Source organism: Pteronotus mesoamericanus, unplaced genomic scaffold (assembly GCF_021234165.1).
Source record: "Pteronotus mesoamericanus isolate MK-2021 breed Mesoamerican mustached bat unplaced genomic scaffold, CSHL_Meso_final contig_657, whole genome shotgun sequence".
Classification (NCBI taxonomy): Eukaryota; Metazoa; Chordata; class Mammalia; order Chiroptera; family Mormoopidae; genus Pteronotus; species Pteronotus mesoamericanus.
Window position 1 is genome coordinate 19431914 of NW_026555229.1, and position 15016 is coordinate 19446929.

Consider the following 15016-nt stretch of genomic DNA (forward strand, 5'->3'; position numbering starts at 1 on the left):
TTCCCCGTTGCCCCATAATGGAACATATTCATCGGTTCCGGGCATTTGGACCCGGGCATGTTGGGGGACCATCACTCTGCCACCCACAGACTGTAAATGTGTTATTGGAAAATGCAAGAAGAAACTATGAAAGATTGGAAACTATCTCCTTTGGGGAGAAGAGTTGGGGTTAGGGAGGGGTGGAGGGCAGCTATTTTTCCTTATAAATTTTTACTACTATTTGCTTTTCTTCCCTTCCCCTCAAAAGCCTATGCTAATGTATGCTTTAATTAAAATAACAAGTAATTGCAAAACAAAATTGCCCTAGCAGGGAAGAATTTTAAACAGGGCAGAGACATGATCAGATCTGCCTGTTAGCAAGCTCCAGCTTGAGGGGCTTTGGAAGATGACTCAGAGGTGAGGGTTAGAGCAAACCTCACCCACCATCGATATGCCTGGGGATACACCTCCACAAGACAGAAGGAACCGCCTCTACTGATGATTCAATGGTATGATCAAGTACCCCACAGAGGAAATCCAAAAAGAAAACTGAGAAGACTTAAAGATGCAGTATTTAAAACTGGCATCCAGGACCCTATACTTCAGGTACCGTACTGGGCTCAGCTCTGCAGCCGAGTCTGCCTGACCTGGGGAGGGAGCCAGGTGGAAGCAAACACAGTGACCCACAGTCTATAACTATAAGGTCATCTCTTACAGGTCTCTCTGAAGTTCCTGTGACCGCCGTGGTACTGCCAGAGTGGCTTTTTCTCTTGGCTATTACCTACTAAATATTTCCTTAATTTAAAAGTAATGCAAGTTTCAGTAGCAAGACCCGGAAAATCATACCTGAGCAGTTAATGGTCCATATAGAGAAACACTGACTTCTTTCACTGGACTTTTACATTTTTTATCATAAAGAAACTGGACAGTATTGCACTTCGCCGAGAAGGAATTTGTTAAAAGAAAAATTCTTTTGGTTCAATTCCCAGCATAAACAGTGTGTGTGTGTGTGTGCGTGCGTGTGTGCATGTGAACAAACAGTCCATAGAAAGAGAAGATGCCCCTATATTGGCTCTTACAATAAAAACAAACACAGATGAGTGCTTGATAGCTCATGAGGCTGATGGGATGGTCTTGAAGTAAACAGCACCACCACCTTGTTTCATAGATGAAAAAACAGAGGCTCAGAAAGAGCACAGAATTGGTGAGCAAGCGGGGGTTTAAACCAACACCTCTTGCCCTCCACTCTGCACCCTCTCGCTGCATCGCCCTGCCTTGCGGGCATTGCGGCTCACAGGCTTCGCGAGGCAGGGTTTCAGAGACACCAGTCAGAGCAGGGCCCCCGCTCACAAGATGTCTATCGGAAAACACAGCCCCGGTGTGGGCATCAGGAAAGCCATTGTCATCCCGAAGGAGCAAGACATCTCAGAACGATGAGCCGCTCCCCAGACCTTGGCCTTTCGTTCGCTGCTACGGGCTTCTCTGAGGATCTCCAGAAAAGGATAGGTCCCAAGTGTGATGGCTTAAAAGGAATTTGGGACTGAAAGACCCATTGTTGGTTTTTCAAAGTCCAGTGCATTGTATGAGGAGGGTGACCGTTTGCACATCTCAGTGACTAAATTGCCTTGGTCCAGGTCAAGGCTCATGAGTGTCCCAGGGGATGAGGGTTCAAGACGGTGACCTAATCCCGGGTGGATACGCAGTTTGCTGGCCGTGCTTGGTGGCATGGTCAGCAATGTTTTTACTGATGCCACCTCCATTTTCCCTAATATACTTGAAAATGAATTGGGGGGTATGGAGATGACATTAATTAGGTGAATTTCTGCAGATGGTGTGCCCCAAGAGCAGGAGTTGACCATTGTTTTCTGCAAAGGGCCAGACGGTCAATATTTTAGGCTTTGCGAGCCATAGTCTCTGCCACAGCTACGTGGCATTGTGGCAGGAAAGCTGGCATTGGCAACACACGAAGGAAGGAATGTGCTGTATGCAAGTAACACGTCACTTGCGGACGCCGAAGTTGGACTTCTATAGAATTTTCATGTGTCACAGAAAATCACTCTTTCCACCCCCCCAACTTCTTAAAAATGCCAAGACCATGTTTCACTCACGGGCTGTTCACAAACAGGCCGCAGGAGACGTGGCCCTCAGGCGAGAGTCGGCCAGGCCCTGCCCCCGATGAGCCCCGGTTCGCTGCAAGCGCGGCCCGCTACCTTTTTCCTTGGATGATGGCCCTTCTTGAAAAAGTGAAATCCACTTTCAAGCTTTTGTCCTTTTAGGAAACAGTATTCATGCGTCCTGCTTCTCTGATCAGGTCACGGGGGTAAGGGTTGCTCTGCTTGCTACGGACAAGCGTGGCAGCCCCTGGGAGAAACAGGGGCTGGGACCCTGAACTTTTCGGGGACGTAAATATAAGAAAGTCCCTATGTGGCTTTAGCCAGTTTGGGTTGGGTTTATGTCACTTTCAGCCAAAAGAATGCTGACGCCAGAGCTGGGTGTGTCCTTACTGGCAAACAAACTAAAATCTGAAGACCGCCCCTCCCAGCCGATGGGCAATGTAAACTGCAGCGCAGTCCCCACTCGCAGCCCCCTCAGCGCCAAGGCTGGCAGTTCATTCCCCAGCGGGGACACGGCGTGGCCGCCTTTGCCCGCCCGCACTCTTTCTCTAGTCTCCATGTGTGAATGAAGAAGATGAGTTGTGAAAAAAGGAATTCTTTAAGACTTTTCTATTTACCCAGGATGCACATGCCATTACACATCCAGCTGACACTCAATCAATACTTGTTGAATGATTGAATGAAGAGTATTGCTTGTGCAGACTAATAAGCAGTAGCTTTGCTTTTATTTAATGCTTCAAACAGAGCAAACAGCTGACAAAAATATAAAAAAGGAGATGATTGATTTTATTGACTGGCTGTACAACACATCTGTTGAAGCCAGCTCTGGTCTTCCTGAAGTGAGAGGGGAATGCAGAAATTAAACCAATGACGGACTGGAAAACCAGCCCCGTTAACCACGGCAAGACAAGCGATAGCAGCAGAGAATAACTAGAGACCCTGACTTATTGAATGTGCAGAATCCAAGAGTTATAGAACGTTTCATCTAATAAGCTTTTCATTTTACATAAGGGGAAACTGAGGTTGCCAGAGGTGAGGTGATTGGGAAAAATGCCAAGGCAGAATTTCTGAAATGATTCCTAAGATGCTACTTTTCAAATGAGGGATCAATACCTATTAGTTGATTGTGAAATTAATTAAAGGATTTTGGCAAGTTTTCTATGAACAAAAAGAGTAAAACAGAATAAAAAGGAAAACAATCCAGAATATTTTCTGGGACAAGAAGAGGTATTATTGCATAGCATTTTTGTTTCAGTTTACAAACACATACACACAAATGTATGCAATATGTACTGAGCCAGGATGGAAAACATACCTCACACTATGAATCAAGTTTTTAAAAGTTTATAAACCATGATCCAGGCAGATGGCAGCGCTGACTGATTGTCCCTTGTGTTCAGAGGCCAGCAGAGAGGTCCTGCCCGGTGCTCAGACATAAAGTTCATAAAAACGAGTGCAAATCCAGCCTGGTATTGGAACGTCCTAGGGAGGGTTTCTTTAAAAGACAGATTCCTGTCCCCCACTTACAGATATTCAGAAGGTTGGGAATAATTTTTGTATTTTTTTTAAAGTTTTCCAGAAAATTCTTTCGCCCAAATTAGTTTGGGGACCAGACATGCCTTTGAAATAAAACGCACGCGTGCAGGCGCGCATACACGGATGCACAGACACACACACACACACACACACACAACTACAGACCAATATCTCTTATGAATATGGCCACAGAAATCTTCAACAGAATACTAGGAAACCAAGTTCAGCAACATATAAAAAGAAGCATCCACTTGGACCACGTGGGGTTTACCCCAGGGGTACAAGGTTGCTTTAATATCTCAAAATCAATTAATTTCATACAGCATATCGATAGAATAAAAAACAAAAACCACATAATTAGCTCAACATGTACAGAAAAAGCATTTGACAAAAACTAACAACCTTTCATCATAAAAATAGTCAGCAAACTAGGAATAGGGGGGAATTTCCTCAACCAGATGTGGACATACATGAAAAACTCACAGCCAACATATTAACAGTGAAAAACTGAATGCTTTCTCCCTAAAATCAGGAACAAGACAAAAATGTTTGTTCCAGCCACTTGCATTCAACATTGCACTGGAGATTCTAGCCAGAGATATTAGCTAAATAAATAAATAGGAAAAAAGAAAGAAAAGGCATCCAGATTGGAAAGGAAGAATAAAACTACCTCTATTCTCAGATGACATATTCTTGTATGTAGAAAATCCTAGGGAATCCACCAAAAAAAGTATTAAAATTAATAAATGAGTTCAGAAATGTTATTGATACAAGGTAAACATACAAAAATGAAAGTATTTACATACTCTAGCAATGGACAATCTGAAAATAAAATTAAGAGAGCAATTTCATTTATAATAGCATCTAAAGGAATAAAATAGCTTGGAATATATTTACCAAAAGAAGTATAAAACCTATACTCTAAAAATTACAAAACACTGTTGAAAGAAGTTAAGATCTAAACAAATAGAAAACATTCCATGTTTGTGAATCCGAAGACTTAATGTTATTAAGACAGCAACACTCTCCAAAATGATCTACACATTTGATGTGATCTCTATTAGAATCCCAGTTGGCTTCTTTGCAGAAATTAACAAGCTGACCCTAAAATTTGTATGGAATTGCAAAGGACCCAGTTAGTCAAAGTAATCTCAATAAGGAGAACAAAGTAGAAGGACTCACACTTCTGATTTCAAAGCTTCCTACAAAGCAACAACAACCAGGATGGTGGGGGACTGGCATAATGACAGACATGGGAACAGAGTAGAGAGTCCCCAGAGAAACCTATGCGTCTATGGTTAACCGATCTCAACAAGGGCACCAAGACCATTCGGTGGGGAAAGAACAGTCTTCAACAAAGGATGCTGGGACCGCTGGAGAGCTACATGGATAGATTGAAGTTGGACTCTTACCTCACACTGCATACAAAAATTAACTCAAAATGGAAAAAAGCCTTAAATGTAAGAGCTAAAACTACAAAACTCTTAAAACAAGAATAAACGATGACTTGGATTTGGCAATGGATTCTTAGATGTGATACAAGTAACAAAAAAAGAAATAGATAAATTGGACCTCCTCAAAATTAAAATAGTTTTAGTTTTAATTACAAATAGTAATTAAATTAAATAATAGTTTACAGAAACTACTTGTAAATCACATATTTGGTAAGGAACTTGTATGTAGAATACATAAAGAACTCTTAACAATTCAATAATAAAAAGACAAAAACCCAATTTAAAACATCAGCCCCAGCTCTCAATAGACATGTTTTCAAAGAAGATTTACAAATGGCCAATAAGCATGTGAAAAGGTGACGACTCAGCAATCTCCCTTTTAGGTACATGCCCAACGGAAATGAAAACTTGTAAATGAACGTTTATGGCAGCATCAATCATACTAGCCAAATAAACAGAGCATGGTATATTCACTAAACAGAATATTATTCATCCATAAAAAGGAAAGTACTCGTACATGCTACAGCAAGGGTGAACCTTGAAAAACTATGCTAAATGCAAGAAGCCATTCACACACACAAATTATATACATATATAAAACTCTTGGGTAAGCAAATCCACAGAGACAAATAGTAGATTAGTGATTTCCAAGGGCTGGGGAATGAGGAAATGAGGAATGACTGCTACTGGGTACCAGATCTCCTTTTGAAGCAATTAAAATGTTTTAAAATTGATTCTAGCTATATTTTCCCATATCTGTGACTATAAGAAAAGCCATTGATCTGTACACTTTACTTGGTGCATCAATTATATCTCAACAAAGTTATTAAAATAAGCAAACAAAAAAGAATTTTCTACAACAAGGAAGAGCAGACCGTTCCGAGGGAGCCTGCCCCTTGCTGGTAACCTCATGGCTCTCCGGGTCGGCATTGACAGCAGGTAAAGGCAGCAGAGAAGGGCTGGGGGAGATGCTCAGTGCCCATTGCGAGACAATCAGGCATCTAAATTACACACGTAGCTTCTGACAGGTGCTGTTTGACATGTGGTTTCTGTGCAAGATGACTTGATACTAGACTTACGTACACACACTTCATATTGCATTAGGAGAAAAAGCCTTGAGCTCAGGAACCTTGCTGTCTTCTGAGGGTCCCCATGTCTCCATTGGCATGTATTAGGTGCTGAGTAAAGATGTGTGGAATGACGGGATCTCTTTGAGGGCGACGTCTGCGTCCCAGTGGGTTGTACAGAACACACATCATCTAATGTGCTCAACGTCACTTTCTGTGTCTGTAGAACAAGAGACTAGGGCAGTGCTCTGTGGACAATGAAATGATGCCTGTGCAGCACTTAGCGCTCTGTCCAAAATAGGGGGAGCAGTCAAGGTTGGGCACTGTCATACTATTGTGATGACTGTGTTTGCTATTACTTTTGTTGTTGCATCTAGGGACCGCTCAGTAAATTTTAATTGCTTCAACAAATGGGTACAGGTGAACTACAAAAAAGAAATCACTGTTACTGAAGATTGCTTCTAAGTTCTGTGCCCACGGAACAAGAAACCAGAAACCTTCTCCACAGGTCTGAAAGATGCAGTAAGTTGTAACATACCTGCCTGTAAGCACAGTCTCGATTTGAACTAGGAGAAAGACAAAGCGTCGTCAAGGATCCCACAGGCAGACAAGTCGTACAAGGCTTCTACACACAGTACGAGTGAAAGCTCCTGAGTGTGGCATCAGAAGGGCCGGAAGAACACCCCTCCAGGAAGTTTTCTAAGGGGAAAAAAATCACCGTTCACGTGAAGTGACTCCTTTGGTTTCCAGAGCACTGGCCAAGTGCATGGCTCACCAGCAACCCTGGAATCCTTGACTCCCTTAGCAGGGCTTTCTCACTCGGGAGAAAGGCTGCCTAATGCTGTGCTGGACACTAGGCACTCTTTTTTTTTTTTTTTTTAACTCCATCTTGGCAAGTAAGGGCTCCAGACATTAGCAAGAGGATTTGAGGAGCCAACTCTTCCTTACTTGTACCTGTACAGTATTTGGACCCAAAGCTTGCCTTTGGGCTCGCCCTGAGGAGGAGAGGGGAGAGCTTCGTTCTCCTTATCAGGCCTCTCCCTCGCGCCCCGCCCCCACCGGAGTGTGGAAGGCGCCTCCCTTCCACGGTGTCTCACACTCTGCGGGCTCAGACCCATCAGCACGGGGCTCGAATGACCCAGTGTTGAACTGGCGCCTCTGCCTTCTCAAAGGTGCAGACACAGGTGTGGTGTCTGTCCTGATGGAGACAGCAGGTTGACATTTACTCATATTTTCACCGCAGGTGGGGGTGAGGGGTAGGGAGTGGAAATCTTTTACAGAAGAAGAACAAATGCCCCATGACAATGTAACACTGGTTTTCTGAAACATAAAACTATGCTGTTGCAGGAGCATGCTCGTTGGATTATTGTGGGCAAAATGTGAAACTTGTCCATGAACAGAGCTGGCGCCTGCCAATTCAGAAAGGTGTGCAAGGGGAAGTCTAGCAGCAAGCATGTGTTACCCTTCCTCCTTTAAAGAACTTTTTGAATGAATTTCACAAGAAGAATCAAGCAGAGCAAAAGAAATGGTTTAAATACACCATCACGCTAATCTTATGGTACTTGGGAAACTGGGTACAATAAACTCAGCCTGGCTTGAGGACACCTCATAATGTATCTTGTGCCTTTTCCTCAATCCAACTACATTCTTTTTTTATTTTATGGACATAAAAATTATCTTCTGAATTCAGCCTCTGACATTTTCATAAAACAAACACTCCTGCAACCTATTCTAATGCCCAGCCGTACAGATGAGAACCCCAAGAATGCCATGCAAAGTCACCAAGACCCAGGCTTGATGTCCAAGCCCTGGGTGTCAGCCCCCGTTCTGCTCTGCAATAACCAAGCGTTCAGAGGTGTTTCTCAACCTTTTTGAGCATCAGGTCCCTCATTATGAAATGAGGGCAACTTCATTTTAAATCCCCAAGGCAGGATATTTGTGAGAATTAAGGGAGAGAAGGGAGGTAAGAGATGATTTCAAGCAGTTGCTTCCAGACCGTTGCCCTGGAATTCGCAATCCTCTCTTCCTGCGTTTGCAACCTTACTTAGTATTTCATGTGTTTTCTGTGTTCGTTCCATCAATACGGTAAAATGCTATTATCTTGTCTCAGTACCAACCAACACAGGGAGATCAAACCAAGGTCCAAAGTCAGAGTTCCCGCTTCATTTACTGGACATCTTTAAGTTTTGCATTTGGAGGCTCAGGACGAGGGACGACAAGACCTAATACCTAGACTGTATCTATTGGGGCCTTTGTAACCACAGTGGCCCCAGTGGGGGGCCCTTCACTTCAGGAAAGGCAAGTAGAGGGACTGAGGGTGCATGGTCTCCGTGTTTTCCGGAGCAGTAGGGTCCTTCAGGCCACCCGCTCACTAGGGCCTGGACCTCAGTCCAGGGAGTGGCCTTCCGCTTTGCTGCCTGCGGAGCTCCACTTCAGCAGGTTCAGTGAGCTCCTGGAGCTGGGAAAACCCTGGGTAATACATTCTTAGTAACTCACCTCACAAAAGACGGGCATATAGCCAGCACGCCGACGTAGAGATTCATGATGAGGGGTTGGTTCCTCGCCCTGTCGGCAGGCTGGAAGGATCACGTTAGCTGATCCGCGATATTCTCCCCACAATAAGGAAACCCACCTTCCAATTGGGTGACTCTTGAGTCAGAACAAAGGACTGCAGGTGTTCTTAATGCAGTTTCTTCACAAAAGATATTCTGAGTCATTCCTCCCCGTTCCTGAGCAGCTAAAGAACACTGGTGCTTGAACTATTTGGCTAAGTCTTCTGGACATTGTTGGGTACAGAGTGAACATGCCCTTTATCTTTCCCCCAAGCATGTGCTTGGCAACATTTCCATCAACCCTTGCAGCCATGGCACGAGGAAAGGTATGTTGTTATCACCACGTCACATAAACCAAGTTTAAGAGGAGACACTTGCCCAAGGACATGATCATAAGTGGCAAAATCGGAACTCAGACACATGCAGCCTGATCCACATTTTTAATATAAAATTCTACTGCCCATACGGGACTAAATTACTGCAGCCAACCTCTGACCACTGCAACCGAAATTCTTGTTGGTAATTTTGGGGTTCCTGAAACTCCCTACGCATTTTCAGCTAACCATTTTACAAGTTACCGATTGAAAGAATGCCTTAGTTGCCCAATCTCATCTAAGATATGCCGATTTAATTAATTAAAATGAATGATTAAAATTGAAATCAATTATATCTCTCCTCAGTGTGTCTTGCTATAAAAAGAATCACAGACTCAGACACTTAAAGCTGAGAGAGACTTTCAAAATCATGTGATCCACATTTTCTCTTTTATGGATACCAAAAATGGGATCCAGAGAGGTTAAGTACCTAGCCCAAGGTGTTTCTTAATGTTAACATTCATCACATACCTACTGAGTGCCTGCTAGGCACAAGGCCTAAAATTTGTCATCGCCAGAGTTAAGACTAGCTCTTTAATCCTTACTCCCGTGACTTTCTCCACTTTATGCTGCAATAGTTCCAAAACTACGGAGAGGTTTTTTATTTTATTTTCTTTTTTTATTTTCTTCTTCTTATTTTTTACCAGGATGTAACCCTTCCCCTGATAATGCAATGTGAATTGTGCCTTGGGTCCAATTGCTTGTCACCCGCTGTCATCAAGTTAGGATTTCGACCCCTCGAGAGATCTTGGGCTGTAACTGGATCACTCTTGCTCAATGCTCCCTGCCATATGGGTGTCCCAAAGGTCAGATCCTGTTGGGCCACACTGATTTTGCGTTCCTGTGAGGCCTGGGAAGATCCTCGTATTGTAAGTAATTCCTTACTATGCTTCTTAACCCATTCGACAGCTCTGTGAAGACAGCTGCTGAATGGTTAAGGAATTTAAAAGTGAACGAACAGATACCCCACCCCGATGACTACTTGTGGGATCCCAGCGAAGAAGCCCCCTAGACTAAAAAGCAGGCATGACCGCCGCCCCTGAGGCAGGGAGCTGGAAGACAGCTGTCTGCGCGGTGGAGCCAGCCACAGCGGTCACCCAGAGCTCACCAGGGAGCCCCAGGACCCGCGTCCGCTGCCGCAGTATTCCACTTTGGAGTAGGACGGTGGAATGATGACAGGAGAAAAAGCAGGAGACGCCAGAAAATTCCACTTGCCATAAAAACAAGATCTTTGTTGTTGTTCTGTTGGCACTTGGTTTTCGTGCTATTCGCCTGCACGAATCCCACTGTGGAATTCTGCCTTGTTGGCAAGTCTCCCCTGATAAAGTCCACTGAGAGGCACCCACAGAGATAACAGAATCCGTGGCAGCTTTTAAAGACAGTGCAGGCACATTAGTATGTACTTCCGAGCTCTAACATTGCCTGGAAGTCAAAATAAATGTCAGATCCTTCCTTTACTCTGGTCTACGGTCTGTGGATTGAGCGAAAGCAAAATGAGGTCATTCAGTTTTCATTGTGACTATTTACTGGGCACCTATCACATGGGAGGCATAAGGATATAATGATGAAGAAGCACATTCCTTGTCTCCAAGATCTCAGAGCCCAGGATAAGCCCCAAGCGCACTGATGAGTAGGTCTACTGTACCGGAGAGGCTGTTCTGGGTGCTGCAAGCCAATGACCCTCCCCAGGAAAGCAAGCGTGAAACAAGGTGGCGGAGGGATGTAGAATAGTGTGTTAGTTGTGCCTGTGGGCTTTGGAGTCAGCCCGCCAGGATGTCCATATCTGGCCCAGGGTTCACGAACCGTGTGAAAGTGGAGCAGTTACTTTGGCCTCTCTAACAAGTCTCAGTTCCCTCATGTGTAAAATGGGGCTGATCGCAGGCCTACACAGAGGGTAACTGGGGGCTGAGCCTTTTTAACATGCTTAGTGTCATACCTAGCTCATCATAAGAGCTCCACAAATCGAAACCATTATTGCCTTTAATTATCAACCTGTCATGCACCTAAATTAATGAAACATTGTATCAAAAGAAAATGTGGGGGGGGGGCATAAATTGTTCCTTAAGAAAATAATAGAAATAAAATCCATATGATCGAGAACATAGCCCCCCTCTCTCCTTGTGGGCGGGCTGCCCTGGCCGCCCTTCTGGGATCTGTCCAGGAGCCAGGATACCTCTTGCTGTGGTCAGGCCAGTGGCCATTTGGGCACCACACACCTCCTTCTCATTTCCCCTTCTGCCCTTTTTCCATAGTCAGGAAAATGTCTGTAAAACTGATGGTTGTTTTGCAAATGAGCTCTATTAAACTGTCCAGGGCCTCGGGCATGAATGCTGGGACCTACTATCCAGCCAGGGGGCCTCTCCCGCAAGCGGGCCAGGACACTTCTGTACCAGAATAATTGCTGTTCATAGGCAAGGCCAGATGGAGCACAGTTTAACGACTTACTGAGCTCCTGCTCCGTGTCAGAGTTGGTTCCGGGGCTGGAGAGCAATAGTCTCTGCTCTTACATCCAAGTGAGAAAGACCCACTGAAAGCAAGTAAACAAATTCTGAGTTGGAGTCATGCTGACTCAAACGCTCCACAAGCCTCTCTGTTTGCAGCAAACAAGTAAAATGTGAGTGTTACATGGATTTTTCTCTATTCAAATTCTCAGAAAATAAACCATCTATGTAGGGCAAGTCTTTGTGAGCTAAAACATTCACCCCCTCCCAGAACTGGATAACCAAATACGTGCCATAATGCAACAGGGCACGTATTATAAAGGAAACTTTTTAAAAAAAAAATTGCACCACACATGGTATCAAGTTGACAGCACCAGATCTGTCCACATGTCTATACTGCCTGCTTCCCCCCTGGTTCCAGCTTTCGTCTCATGACTACTGAGTCTCTGGAGTCCCGGACTCATCTCCTAACTAGTCTCCCCTCTTTCGTACCTGGTCCTCTCCCAGTTGCTCTGCACACGGTAGCCCAGGCTACCTCTAAACTGTACCTCTGATCCTGCCACACCCCTGCTTAAAACTCTTCCATATCACGCATTACTGTTAATCTAAAAATAAGATGCTTAAGCTAGCCCACAACCAATGCTATATTGTTCAAAATATATAACACCCCAAGCCTCACTAATCAGAATGCAAACCAGCCATGTGAACACTGATACGTGTATATTTACTTTAAAATAACCTACAAGTACTACCGTCAGTCCATAGTACCAGTAAAATGAATTTCTTTCTCATTAAAATAAATGCAAATACAAGTTCTAATACTTTTTTTCTCAGGCACTTGACATCTGCTGTCTTGGACACCAGACTTGGAGACCACTGATTCAGGCCATGAATCAAGATCTTCCCTTATGAATGTGTAACAAGAGACTAACTAATGGGAATTTAAAAAATGTATCATTCTTGTGTGTGGAGACCAGGACCAATATAAATGCATTGGTCTGGTCAAACTAGCATAAAGTATATAAAATAAAATGAAGTCACTCAAGTCAACCAAGATGGCTGCCAGACAGCTATGACACTTTGGTTCAAGAAGGAAACTATCTTAGTCATGATAGGCACACCGGGCAAGGAGACACACCTAAAGATATCTGCACACCAGATATGTGTGACCAGATATCTGTGACGAGAACAGCCATGTCTGTAGAGCAGGACCAACCATTGAGAGGCTCCTGGGGAAATCCCCCACTTGCCAGCAGGGGTGCCGAGCCACTTATCAAAAGACACAAAAGGGTAGAGTACACTACTTTCAAGGTATAACGAGGCAGGCACCCGACCACAGCTGAGAGAGCTGCTCTTACATCCAAGTGAGAAAGACCCACTGAAAGCAAGTAAACAAACTCTGAGTTGGAGTCAGGCTAACTCAAACGCTCCACAAGCCTCGCAGTGTGCCACTGATCTCCCTTGGCATCGGCTGCCGGAGGCTCTGCCCTGCTGGATGGAGGACTTCGTCTGCCCTGCTGCCCAGCTGGCTCCAGAGGTCCTTCCTTGCAAGACACTGGCAACTCCCTTGCCCACCGGGCTGACTCCTGGATCTGCAGACTGAGACTCTGGGACTCGGGTTTGTTATCTCCCACTGATTGTTCTGTGTGTGCACGCGCGCACACACGTGTTATATTTCTCTTAGATTGATAGAGTGTGAGTAGGATATTAATGTATGTTGATGTTCTATTTTGAGTGAACTTGCATTCAATAAAATCTGAGTGAATAGCACAGTTACCTTGTATGACTCTTGTCTATTCCTTGGTGTCCAGTTGCTCAGCAGGCAGCCGGCCAGCCCAGCAGTTGCACGGCTGACTTAGAGGAAAGACTGTATTGTGAACATACATTTGCAACATTGTTGCTATGACAATGTGCTTCATACCATACACCTGGACCTAAACATTTTTAAATTTTTTTTTATTGATTGATTTTTTTAAAGAGAGAGAGAAAGAAACATTGATTTGTTGTACTACCCATTTATGCATTCCTTGGTCATTGCTTGTATGTGCCCTGACTGGGGATTGAACCCACAACCTTGGTATATGAGGACAATGCTCTAACCAACTGAGCTACCCAGCCACAGCTGGACCTGGAAATTTCATGCAAACTAAATTGTAGCAAAAGAAAATATTGTAAACACAATGCAGAAATCTGGCTATTGGTAGAAATCCCCTGCAGGCACTTCTTTTGTAAAGTATAAATATTTTGTAATTAAATTAGGTCAACACAAATTCATGAGCTTTTAAAACCCCTACAAAGAATTTTCTTAAAACAATCTAGCACCTCTAAAAATGAAGGCACAAGAGACTCAGAAACATAAATTACATTTCTTGGTCATTCCCAATCTAATTTTGCTATCACTGTAGAAGTAGAATTGAAAGAAAATATCCTCATAAACATTTGGAAAGGACTTCTCCATAACAAGAGATATCATTGATGTGCCCTTTGGAAGACACAGCGCAGACACAGGCAGGTGTGGGAGGCAAGGAAAATGATCCACAAATCCCAAGGACAGATAGAGCCAGATGTAAACAAACTTCTCACCATTCTCCAGGCATTGGTCCCATCTTCCCACAGGCAAGCATGGGCTCATGCCTGAGACACACGCACTCCGACTTAAACGGGTAAGTCCCACCAACCTTCAAAGCCCACAGCAGATGTAACCTTTTCCAGGAATCCTCCCTTGATCTGCCCCCACTGAGGGCAGCGCCTCTGAATTTCATATCCTTTTCTCCGAACTGTCCTTAGTTATAACACAGATTTAAAAGGGCTGTTCTGTTTCACTTCTTTTGGTAAATGTTGAGCACGTTGAAATCTCGGATTTCGCAGACATGCCTTATGGCCGGTAGTCCAACGTTGTGTAAATGGTTGATGCTCAGTAAATCTTTATTTGGGGAGTGCATGGAGAGAGGTCTCTCACCATCGAATGACCTTCCATCACTGGTGTCAGGCCAGGTTTTTTATATAACACCTTCCTGATAGAAATCATAATTATTATTAATCATGAAGTTAATCAATGCTCTTGCCCAAATGCTAGTGGCCAATATTCCATCTCAGAGCCCATCCTGACGAGGACAGTGGCAGGTCACAGGTAGAGACCATAATAGAAGACACTCCAACAGCAACGGGTGTCTTTCTCCCTCCCAAGGGATCCCTTATCCCCTTCCAAACAACCACCTTGCAAGAGTCAAAGTTCTAAGCAGTTTACCATGAACAATGCACTTCTATTTAGAGGGTAATGGAATCTATGTGTGAATCTTAATTTCAAGTTAGAATTCAACTGAAGGAGCAAGTAAATCCACTATTATTGTATGCATCCCAGAAGCTCGAATACTGACAATTATTACAATCTTATCAATGGCAATTTGTAAATTTAAAAATAGTACTTTCCCTCAAAAAATGAAAGAGTCAGGGAAAGAAGAAGGGAAGACAGAAGTGTTCTCCTTCTCTGAGATCGGTC